Source organism: Rutilus rutilus, assembly GCF_951802725.1.
Source record: "Rutilus rutilus genome assembly, chromosome: 12".
Taxonomy (NCBI): domain Eukaryota; kingdom Metazoa; phylum Chordata; class Actinopteri; order Cypriniformes; family Leuciscidae; genus Rutilus; species Rutilus rutilus.
The window spans coordinates 32456903-32469327 of record NC_140217.1 but is presented as its reverse complement, the minus strand read 5'-3'; the positions used below and the strand labels follow the sequence as shown (position 1 = coordinate 32469327).

Sequence of the window (12425 nt, the reverse complement as noted above, 5' to 3'; positions counted from 1 at the left end):
TGCTAAGAAATAATTATAGAGTTTTTATTGGAAGCAACTTCACTTACCTGAGCCACTTTTTAAAATTATATTTAACTAGCTTGTCTATGAAGTTCCTTGTATAGGATGAAGTTAGTTCCCCTCAAGTTCACAGGTGTAGTTCATTATATAAACATTCGACAACTAAAAAAAGTGTCCAAGATTTTTTTTTGAAGAACACATTTTTAGTTTCATAATTTAAACAGCCTTCAATTTGTGAAATGTTTTAATAGAAAAGTCCTATATTTCTTTAAAATAAAATAAAATATACTTATACATAATTCAAAAACATGTATATATATATATAGGCCTAAGTTTAATTGTGGCTTAAGTGTCTAAAAAGTTTTTGGAGCCACTGTACTCATAACCATGCAGTCTGTTGAGTACCATGGACCTATGGGGAAAAAATCATCATCTGAGGAGAACATATAAAGCATATGAAAAATAAGAAAAAGAAAGAGTGAATTGGGGAGAACAGTGATGAATTAAAAGAACAGAATAGGAATAAGAGAACCAAAATATCACAGATGAAGAAAGAGAGGCGAGGGGGGTGTGTGAATCTCTTTGGTTGGGAGTCTCGCCTCAGGGAGTGATGGGAGCCACTGTTTGCTTTGGCCCACAGTTTCAGTGAGAGTGAGGGTCATAGATCACGCTCACAGACACAGGCACACACTTAACGACAAATCGAGCACCGCGTGTTACCCTGACCCATGTGATCCTACAGTGAATTGTTTCTGAAAATGGGATGAAAAACTTCATTCCTCCCTTCTCACAAACAGCAGCCTAACAGCAGAAACATGGTAATAATTAACAGGCCACGGCTCCATTTGGTGCGATGACCCAAAGTCCTTGCTCTAGTTTAAAGAGCTTATTAAAGATGTCAAAATGTGTTTTCACAAGATCACAGCTCATAGTACACTATAGTTAGGCCTATTTATTTTACATCAGAATTTGATGTGACATGTATGGTATGTCTGGTAAGCCCTGACCTTTCTCATTTCGCCTTGTGTATAGAACACAGCCAAAAACAACACCTCAGATTCTTGATTCGTAACGATTAATGTGCTTGAAGAATCAGGTTTAGCCTTGGTGAACAGTTAAACAAACTTTAGCAATCCTTCTTAGGTGTTAAACCCAAAGAAATGTAGGAAACGGTGAGCAAAAAACAATCCATAGCATGATGCGTGCGATCGAATTAATTTCACATGCTACACGGCATGTCAAATATATGTGAGGCAAGTCCATTCATAAAGAACTTTTCTGAGTTCTCGTGACCAAAAAAAAAAACTTTCCTTCTGCATGCATCCAACATTGCTCTGCCTGATGAACCTGATTAGCTTTCACTCTACAGAAGACCTTGAGGTGTTTATCTCAACATCTTCTGATGTCACAGGGATGGTTCTTCTTAAACGAGGTTGTCAACAAACAGACACTGATAAGCGCAGCTCCTCTTCCTGTTTAACGTTATCATATTGGTCAATCTGATGGTTGCGGCAAATCTTTTCAAATAAGCATTCCAACAAGAAATGCCATCAGAGATCTGTTGTTTCCTTCTCTCCTGCAATCTTTTTAACATGTTTCAACACCAGATCGGTCCTCCCTCCTATGTTTCACACCATCATAGCGACAATGCGAAAGTCATAAAAATGTCAAAAATATCTTTGAAACAAGAATAATTTATTTGAAAAAAAAAACAAAAAAACAAATAGATATACAATATTAAGACCTTGAGTTTGAATTTTATTGAATTTTATTTGTTACATCACTAACAAAATTTTGCACTTGTTTTGAGCATAATCTGGAATTTAGTAATGTCTGTGAAAAACATTTAAAATTATTATTAAATTGAATTAAAGACAAATTCAATTAACCGTGACATATTATCTTGCAAATTTTGCTTTTCAAAGATGTTTTGATATAAAAAAAAAAAAAAAAAAATGGTGGGGTATTAAACAGATTTCATCAGTTTGGTCTTTAGTTTCTTTCTCTTTCTTCAGTGAGTCTGTCTACATACCAGGGGAGAGATGACAGATAATTCTGATTCTTCTCACTCAATCGCTTTTTTTCACACTCTCACTTACATTTTTCTATCTTTTGCTTCTTTTCCTGGGTCAGATGAGAGTGTTAAATAAAGAACAATGACAGAAATACAGCATTCCTATTCAGCCAGGCAACTGAACATAAGGGAACATAAGTATTAATTTCTTTCAAAAAGATTTACTGTTATTGTTTTATATGTAAAAAAAAAAACTATATTAAATGCAGGAATATTTTGCATGAACAAATTTGAAATAAGCCTCACATACTGTATGCCCATTACATTTACTGCAACAAACATCCCTCTCTGAAGAGAATGACCCATTCAGAAAGTATAATCTTTTAGACAGCCGTACAGAAGGACCTTACTTTTGTCTTGGTCTTCTCTTGACGTGTTTTTGAATTAGCAACACTTGAGTTTGCATAACATGTAAAAGGCTGTGACATTCAATCTTCTATCCTGATTTCAACACACTCACGCAATGTTGCATATTTCTGTCACAAGACATGAGACCTCACTGAAGAAGAGATCGTCATCTGGATAAGTGAAATACTGATTACCAAATCACAAATTCACAGAAGATTTGCTCCTTATAGCAGGGTGTAGTCCTAATCTCAGGAATCTCGAGAAGCATGTTCAATAAAACTGGAAGAAAGAAAGCATTTTTTTTGTTTGTTCAATATCCTCTCATTTTAAATTAACCTGCTGGGGTGTGAAAATCAGTCTTTTCACAACTCCATTGTGCTTTAGTTTGGTGGCCATCTCTCCGACACCACAAAACCATTCAACACACAATGACTACGCTGGTTAGTTAGATCAGGGTCAAGGGGTCACAAAGGTTATCATACACACTGGGCACTCCAGCCAGAGGCCTCTGGGTCATTAAAGGTGGGGTCAGTGGGTTGCCTACTGGATACTCAACACACATCCACTTGACCTCTGTTGCTTGGAAACAAGGAAGAGGTCATCCCAGGAGTGAATAGTCACAGCGACCCGTAACCAAGCAGAAGACCTTAACGGCATGTGACAGGCGAGAAACAAGCATCTGAAAGCAGCAGCCGCAGCTCGCCTGCTGATTAAGAGTGTGTGAGAGAGCCTGTAAGCTTTGATTTGGCCGTTGCGGTCCACTCATTCATTGAGTGCCTTTCGTTTCTGTCTTTGCCTTGATTGTGAAAGCTGTAAAAACATGTGACAGACAACAGTCTTAAAGGGATAGTTCATGCACGAATGAAAAAGTCTTGGTCTGCATATCTTAATGTCGCTCTAAACTCATTTACCCTTTCGCATATTCAAACAAAGTGTGAGTTCATGAGAAGTTGGAGAGTAATTTCTTGTCCTCCTTAAATGGTGTCAAGCGTGCTTTGCTTCCTGTTCCTATCTTTATCATGATTTAAATGATTACAAGGCAACATTCACAAAGAAAACTATCACTTTCATTCTATAGAATAAAAGAAGCCTGGCTATTCTGCTAAATATCTCCTTTTGTGTTCCATGGAAGAAAATCAAACAGGTTTGGAATATCAATGAGTATAAGTGGATTATTCATTTTCTTTTTTGTGTAAAGTAAACTATTCCTTTAAAAAAAATGTCCATTATTCACTTAGTGTGAAAAAGAAAGCTTTTACAAAGCTGCCTCATTGAAAGCTTGAAAGGTTACATTTTTGCATATTTTTAGTGTAATGAAGTACTATCTTTAGCTTAAAATTTTCAAAATATGCATTTTAAGAACTCTTAATGCACTACCGTTCAAAAGTTTGAGGTTGGTAAGATTTTTTTACGTTTTTGAAAAAAGTCTCTTATGCTAAATTTTTTTGATCAAAAATACAGTAAAACAGTAATATTGTGAAATATTATTACAATTTAAAATAACTGTTTTCTATTTTAATATTTGTTAATGTCATTTATTCCTGTGATGACAAAGCTGAATTTTCAGCATTCTGTGTTACATGATCCTTCAGAAATCATTGTAATATGCTGACTTAATGCTCAAGAAACATTTTTTATTATTATTATCAAATGTTAGGAACAGTTGTGCTGCTTAATTGCATAAATTTTTTGTGAAATATACATTATTTCAGGATGAACAGAAAGTTAAAAATTATTTTGATAATTAAGTAAGGAATCATTTATAACATTATAAATGTCTTTACTGTCACTTTTGATCAATTTACTGCACCCTTGCCGAATAGAATAGGTTATTAAATTCTTTCAAGAAAAAAACAAAACAAACAAACAAACAAAAAACCTTTCTGAACCCAAACTTTGAACAGCAGTGTAGGTGGGTGTTAAGATGTGGGTTGAGTAAATTTACACCCTTATTAATTGTCAGTGCAGTATAATTTAAAGAACAACATTCTCAAAACTAATTTAGTATAAAGGCACTGATTCTCCGGTGCACCCTGCCATACGTTTTCAAAAACAGAGGCTTTCAAAGACACAGCATGAGATGAATCACAGTCCCAGCATACAGTGTAATAAAACAACCAATATGCATCAATGTCTCTCATCGTTTCACCGTTTCTCATGCTCTCGCATGCACAAACACACACACACACACACACACACACACAACCACGTGTGCAAATTGAAACACATTAACATATGTAGCTCAGTCTCATGGGAGAGAGACCATAAGAATTGGAAAGCGTAGCCCCACCCCCCATATAGGAGCTGTCAGTCAAAATGCATATTAACCACTTAAGGCACTCAAATGCCTGTGAGAAAAAAACCTGTGAGGAATGACTCTATTTAATAAGGCCTGATGCCGACGGCAGCAAATCATCTTAAAGGCAATGTATTAGAATAAATTCACAAGTGGAAATGAAGAATATATAAAAGGTTTAGACACATACTGAAAATTTTATTGTGTTTTTGTGTTTTATAGATGTGCATGTGTGTGCATCTGTTAAATTCTACTGCATCTAAACATCATATTTATCTCTATTTCCTTAACTTGGTAAATAACATATGAAGAGTTCAGATGCAAAAGCCTCTAAGTGCCATCTGAAATTTTCTTCTAGAATGATCATTTTTATCAAGCTCGTATATTTAAGTTCAATAATTTCACTTAAATGGCAATGCAAATTACCTATTGATTGTCATTTCAGTGAAATCACTGAACTTAAATAAACGAGCTTTATAAAAATGTGAAAATTTCAGATGGCACTTAGAGGCTTTTGCATCTGAGCTCTTCATATATAAGTCAAACATGTTGACGCCAACTTCATAGTTCCTAAAATGAACTGTATTTCATTTAAATTATTAATTTAGCTTTTTAACCAAAACGACTAACAAATGTGGAAAAACAAAGTAATATTAGCAAAGCTGCAATACCAGTCAATTACCAGTTTTTTAAACAAAAATAGTTAAATTGTGCTTTCAGCAGAAATATAATTTAAAAAAATGTTTGAATCTTAAAGTGGATTTTAAAATCCAAGTAGTTCAAATCCCATTTGTCCACATTTTCCATAGAGAAGCTATCAGTCAACAGACAGCTATATTTTCACTCCTCTGAATGACACAAATCCAGTTCAATTTGTGATAAGCAATGAAAGTGGTCTTTGGCAGGTTGAACATGCTAAACTTAATTGCAATGCAAATGGCCAGCACCTCTAGACACTGACAAGAAGTTTATGGAGAAAACTAACCCACAACAACTCAATTTCAATAAAAAAAGAATTTAAAAAAAAAGTCATTGCATATTGAAAAACATTCCCTGATTAAGAGAGCAGTCTCTATTTCGCTTTTATCTTCTGCATAAATACATAATACCCCATGCTATGCTAAGCTGATTGACAGCTTGACAAGCCAATGGATTACTGCCTCTATGCAGTTCATGGTGACAGACAAGCTAACCCCGCCCACTAAAGGCAACCATGAGCTTTAGGGCTAAAGCCCTCTTTTTCATTTGACAGACAAGTGGGCAGCTCTTTCCAGTGACCCTATGATCTCTGAGCCCTGACAACAAAGATCATGTGATTTGCACAGAGAGGTGGCATTGAACTTCTCTTTAGTTCTGCTCTTCCTTTGTTGCATTAAGCGCCCCCGTCCAACACCAGCTCTTCTAGAGGCACTTTAGCTGACAATATCCAGCAGAAACAGAAGGAGCAGATGAAAGAAACAGAATAGCGAGTGTCTCAAAGTGGCTAAATTCCTATTATTAGCATGATGGAGATTAACATGAAAAGGGAGAGAATAAAGTGCATTTAAAAATCACAGCCAGTGAATAGAAAAAGTTAACAAGCTTCAGTGCAGGAGAAAAAACATCCTATTTATCTTCTTTCATTTGCTGGTTTGACATCTGCAACAGATAGTCCCAGAGGTTAGATGTGCCCCCATAAAAATGGATCACCTTACATGTTTTAATAAGACCAATCATTTAATCCATGTTACAGGCAATTAACTCCAAACCAGCCATGAAATTATCTAATGCGATTGTCTCTTGTTCGGATAACTAATTGAAATCACAAGCCAAATGAAACAAGCTACACTGTTAGACTTTTCTGTAATTTCTACAGTTATTTACTTTAAATCCCCCAGTATTATACTGCTATTTCTCTTTACAGTAAATAACTGTGATTCCAATTGCATCATGGGAATTTTCTGTGACGTCTAACACCACATACAGAGACTTACTGTATTTTTTTAATTTGCTGTATACTACTGTATTTGACGTAATAACTGCCTCTCTGGCAGGCACCATTCCACCGTGCTTTTTATTTCCTAATTTTTGCCTTACACCACGTGTCTACAACGCTATAATAGCCAGAGGCTGTCTATATTGGACACATTGAAGCGACCGGACCTTTAAATGCAAACCTGTTTATCCCTTGTAAGAACTAGCGCGAGCGCTTGGACTCGTATCGGACTACGTCTGAAATATAACGGCCGCGGCGCATCACTACACTGTCTGGGATTTGTCGTGTCGCGTCAGACAGACATCCAGTGAAGGTAATGGGGTCTGTCTTTTGTTGGATCGCGACGTTCGTGTCTGGCCCGGGGAAGAGACGGAATTCACTTCACCGAGAGAGAGATCAGCAAGCAAGGTAAAAAAAAACATTCTGTGTATGTTGACCATAGACTGGCTGTTGACAGGATTGTGCCCAGTTTAAGGTATGTTATAACGTTTACGTTAGCCTAACATGGCGGTAACGAACTTTACCATGGTAAACTGAGCTAACGTTTCATTTTACACACCTTGTTAGATTATTGAATTGTCGAGTTAAAATATGCCAACGAGCAACGCGTTTACATTAACAATAAATGTGAATAAACTAATGTGAAATTCTGTTTACAGCCTAATGTTGGCCTACTGATGAGAACCTTTATAGTTTTAGCATTAGTTTGCAAACTATACCATATTATAGTTTTTTATTTTTTTTTATGGAATTTAATATTTACTTCCATTTTTGTGTTTAAAGGCAACTGCAACAAAGCGCCAATTCGCGCCAGTGACTTAGCAAGATTCCAGAGGTAGGCCAGCCCATTTGTGATATATTTTGAGATAAGTTTGCTGAAATGATTAGCATACGCTATGTGAAAATGGCTTTTAAACCACTGGTGCAGACTAGGTAGCTTACAATATCTTATAAAATCTCTATAAAATTGGCTAACTTTATATCAAATAAGTGACCTTTGCATTATGTCTAACTTTATTACACAGCAAATGAACCAATCAGAAGATGGACCATTGTCTTTGTTCAGTCTCACCAGATTAAATGTATCCAGGTAAGCACTGCAGTAAAACTCTCACTAGGCTAATTCATTCAGACCAAATCTAGCATTCTAAACAACTTAAGTTTATATTTTTGCATTATTTTTATATTTTATTAGCCAGAAGACTCTACCATTGCAGTTCCACCTGACTAGGAAGGTCCTAATATCAGCGCACAGGTGGGTTAACTACTGTAGGAAGGAGAACAATCATCACACAGTGATTTCTTGCATGTATCTTACTGTGTATTTGTCTCAAACAGGTACTCCTTCACTGCAGACAAGCTGAAATGGGCTAAAATCATCTATTTCAGTCGTTCTTTCTATGGATCTCAGCATTTTTGGACAGAATTTAGGATTTGTAAGTATTAAAATTTAATCTGGCATAATTTAATTGAGTTCTTTTGTATGCTATTTATTGACAAAAGCTGTTTACAAATATATATTCTTAAGTTTTTGTGAAAATAATAATAAAAATTAACAAAAAAGGAGGTTAAAAATAATGTGACACTAATATTCTCTCTCTCTCTCTCTCTCTCTCTCTCTCTCTCTCTCTCATATAGTTTTGGAAGCGGGATCTCCTCTGAAGGACTGTGTACATTTGTGTTTGTGGGCACGCATGCAGACCAGGGAACACTCTGATGTTGTCAATCAAGTTCTGAACAGGAACCAATCTTTGGAGAAGTTCATTTATTCACAAAGGTGGACAAAAACATTGTGTTGGCTTTTTAAAGATTATTTTGATGATGACTTTTACTCCTATGCTGTAGAAAAGATGGAGTAGACAGTCAGACATTGATAATAATAAGAAATGTTTCTTGAGCATCAAAGAGACTTCTTTCAAAAACATTACGACACTTAAATAGTTATTTTGGCCACCAGTGTACATGAATCCAACACATTTTTGGAAATAAGTGAAATTATTTTTAAGGTGGGGTTATGTGTCTTGTATTGTGAAAAGAACTGTGTTTTGTCCTGTTTTGGACATTTCCTTTTTGAATGCTTAAAAATGTATTTATATTCTGCAGTTTTATGAATGTAATGGTTGATATTTCATTATAATACTTGTATAAGCTAAACAACCAATGACTCTACATTCATTTAGTCAAATGCTAATGTTTTGTTTATGGTTTTATGTATGTTTTCAAAAATGTTTGCAGTGAAGGACAGCACATAATGTGTTAATTTAACACGTTTACACATCTTTGTGCTAACCTCTCTGACATAGGCCTATTTACTTTGTTAAAATCATTAACACAATGAATGAGTTAAAATTAACACAAAAAAATGTTGTCTCTAAACTCACCCATTAATGTGTAAAAATTTCACACATCATTTCCAGCATTGGCATGTTTATTTTGTGATATATATGAAATGTTTTAAATAAAAAAATGGTATTTTGTGATAACTTTGTCTAATTGGTTTGTATGGAAGTAGTACTTATGTAGGATAAAAATAAAATTAATCATATATCAAAATTATCAAATCTAATTTATATTTAGTACAAATAAAAATAATTACAGTAGTGTACTGATTAGCTTCGTTTTTACAGTAATGCACTGTACTGATTAGCTTCGTTTTTACAGTAATGCACTGTATTACACAAAACTGAAATACGGTTTGGTACTGTAACTCTTAATTACAGTAACTTACTGGCAACAGTGTTGCCAGTAAGTTACTGTAAAAAACCCTTGAAAAGTCTAACAGTGTAGTGATAAACGACCTGTGAAGGAAAACAAGGAAAAAAATGAAATGATAGGGATAAATAAGGTATGCTTTCGTTGGCAAAGTCAACATGATCAGTCTTCAGACGTTATGACGTGGGAAATTGTAAGGCAAAGTCTCAACATGAGGACTTAATTGACATTTTGATAAGGAAGTTCAAATACACAGGTCTTTCTTCCTGCGTTTGGTTTCTCAGGACTGTTGAAAAAAGTCAAAATGCTTCTTTCGAGTATTGTCGGTATGCGTTAACTGCTGCAGCTAACAGCTAATCTGATAATCATTTAACTATAGGCTATTGTGTTAAACTGTCGATCACTGGTTTAATCAATTGACTAAACAGATAAAGATGGAAAATAAATCTTGTACAGCATGCTGACTTTTTCACATTTTCTCAGCTATTTTGGATAGGAAATCTGTAGAAATGGGTTTAAATGTGCGGTCAAATGTGTTAAACAGAGCTAAGAGTACTACAATACACAAATTTATCCAAAGAATTTTAATAAACAAACACGCTATTGGTAGGGAATGTGTATAACTAACAACGGATGTTCCAAATCTGAAGCAATCTGCAGAGTTTTCTGTGTCTGTGCAGATTCTGTGTGGGCTTGAATTTGTCCAACACTCTACTTCAAACAATGTGCAGATTAAATGCTAACAAACAACAAAAAATGTAAATACACACCATGCACTGAGTGCAGAATATGAAAATTGTTATTTACTCAATCTCTACACTTTTATGACTTAACTTTATTCTGTGTTCCACATGATAAATAAATGTACAAAGAAAGTGGAATGTTACTTTGGACCCCATTGACTTTCAATGTATGGATTTGGAAGTTTTTTTTTTTTTTTTTTTTTTTTGCATGTTCCGTAGAAGAAAGAAAGTCATGCTGGTTTGGAATAACATAAGGGTGAGTAAATGATGACTGGTCATTTACGGGTGAATTATCCCTTTAAGTGCCTTGGACAACAACGGCATTTGTTGTCAACCATTAAAGGATAATTCCGGTATTTAGCACTTTGAGTCTATTTTCTAGTTTGTTTTGGATGAACTAGAGTGGTGGACACAGACATTTTTGACGATGGGTCCTGTCTCGACTTTTTGACTCGTTTAGAATCGCCTTTGACCGCTTCAGAGTGGCTGGCTATGGGCATGCACGAACATGTCCTTAAAACAACCCTTAACGTTCGTTTTCAAAACTGTGCAACTCACCGAGTGGTCAGTGGTGTTCGTTGATGATTAAAAACAAATATATCGGCGCAATGTATGATTTCAATCCGTGTTATTTGCTATAGTGGAACAATTTTTTCAGATACCTCACAACCGCGTATAAACTTCCGCTCGATATTTGAGTCTGAAGCGCAGTAATATCAACGAGCAATGAGTCCTCCAACAGAAATCAATGGGATTTTACAAAATGGCAAATAAAACACGACAGAAACTGTATTTCACTACGCTACTTGTTTTGGAACATCAACGAACACCACTGACCACTCGGTGAGTTGCACAGTTTTGAAAACGAACGTTAAGGGTTGATTTAAGGACATGTTTGTGCATGCCCATAGCCAGCCACTCTGAAGCGGTCAAAGGCGATTCTAAAAGAGTCAAAAAGTCGAGACAGGACCCATTGTCAAAATTTCTGTGTCCACCACTCTAGTTCATCCAAAACAAACTAGAAAATAGACTCGAAGTGCTAAATACCGGAATTATCATTTAAGTTACTTTAAGTTTATATATAAATGACTACACAAGGCAACTTCCCAACACACACACGTCAGAGAAGCAGCTTTGAGAGCAGTAAATATGTTTTCACTTGATTCTCTCTGTAACAAAATCAGCAGGCAGAGCAGACATCACGTTCAAAAATCGCAGAAACAGATGTTAGCCGACTCTAGACAGACACCTAACACATTCCTCCTGGCGTCTCTCCAGCATGCACCTCTCTTATCCTATTACGCTCTTTTTCCCAATACATCCCATCTACATTTCCATCTTGTTATCGAGTCAATGCGTTCTCAACTTACAGGAGACTCACAAAAAGACTATGAATTGTGGGATGGTTTGAACATTTGGACACACACACAAAATCTATCTTGCTCTCCTATATCACATCTGTTTGTGTCTTTTTTTTTTCAGCAAAAGGTATAATTTAGTCTATCTATTTTGCAAAGTCTCCAATGGGACCAGTTTGATAGACTCAAGATTCAAGCTGTAAATCACCGCTATAAAATGAAAAAAAAAAAAAAACCCTGTGCTATTTTTCAAACTATTGAGGGATGATAATACTCAGGCTTGTGGTTTTAACCTAAATGTGTCTGTAAGAGTGATGATTTTGACTTTATAGCTTTACCGTTACTATGATGTGAGGCTCTAAAAGTCTTCAGAGGTGAAAATATGATCCAATATCCTGTCCAAGTACTGAACTGAATCAGAGCGCAATTAATGAAATCTCATGTCAGGCTCCATCCCAAAAGACTTCCTCTTGCAGACATATTTGACATGCTTCTGAGAAAATAGTACTTTCATTTGATGCCTAATATGTATATGGCAATGTTAAACTAATCTGAGAAGAACATTTTAAATCAGGGGTCTCAAACTGTGAGCCAGGTTTGTACAGCACAACCCCTCAAGTGTTAATAGCTTATAATTCAAAACCAATTATCAATGTCTGCGTTGGCCTTTAATATTAGTTCAAAGTTTTCTTAAAAGGACTGTTAAACAGTAGCATAATATATATTTTTTCACACACATAAAGTTGAATTTACACGTCCGTCAAGTTGTACATCGTATATGTCTACCAAATAACTGTATACAGATAAAATTCATGATCATAAAACATATTTATTTGCTGAGTTTGAGACACTTGCTTTAAATAGTTAAATGACAAGTATCAGAATAGAATTATTTGATTGTTCTCACACATTGTGTTGT

At 35.4% G+C, this 12425-nt stretch overlaps 1 protein-coding gene and 1 long non-coding RNA gene across 3 annotated transcripts in view; one reads left to right on the top strand and one right to left on the bottom strand.

The window, feature by feature from the left end:
- Window positions 1-12425, bottom strand: part of sema3fa (sema domain, immunoglobulin domain (Ig), short basic domain, secreted, (semaphorin) 3Fa) — a 49541-nt gene that overhangs the window by 19205 nt on the left and 17911 nt on the right. The gene's annotated exons all lie outside the window — the stretch shown is intronic.
- On the top strand, window positions 6985-8130 carry LOC311301589. Its single transcript, XR_014629477.1, has 5 exons — window positions 6985-7101; window positions 7477-7528; window positions 7719-7783; window positions 7889-7948; window positions 8032-8130. It is a non-coding gene; the product is annotated as an uncharacterized lncRNA (long non-coding RNA).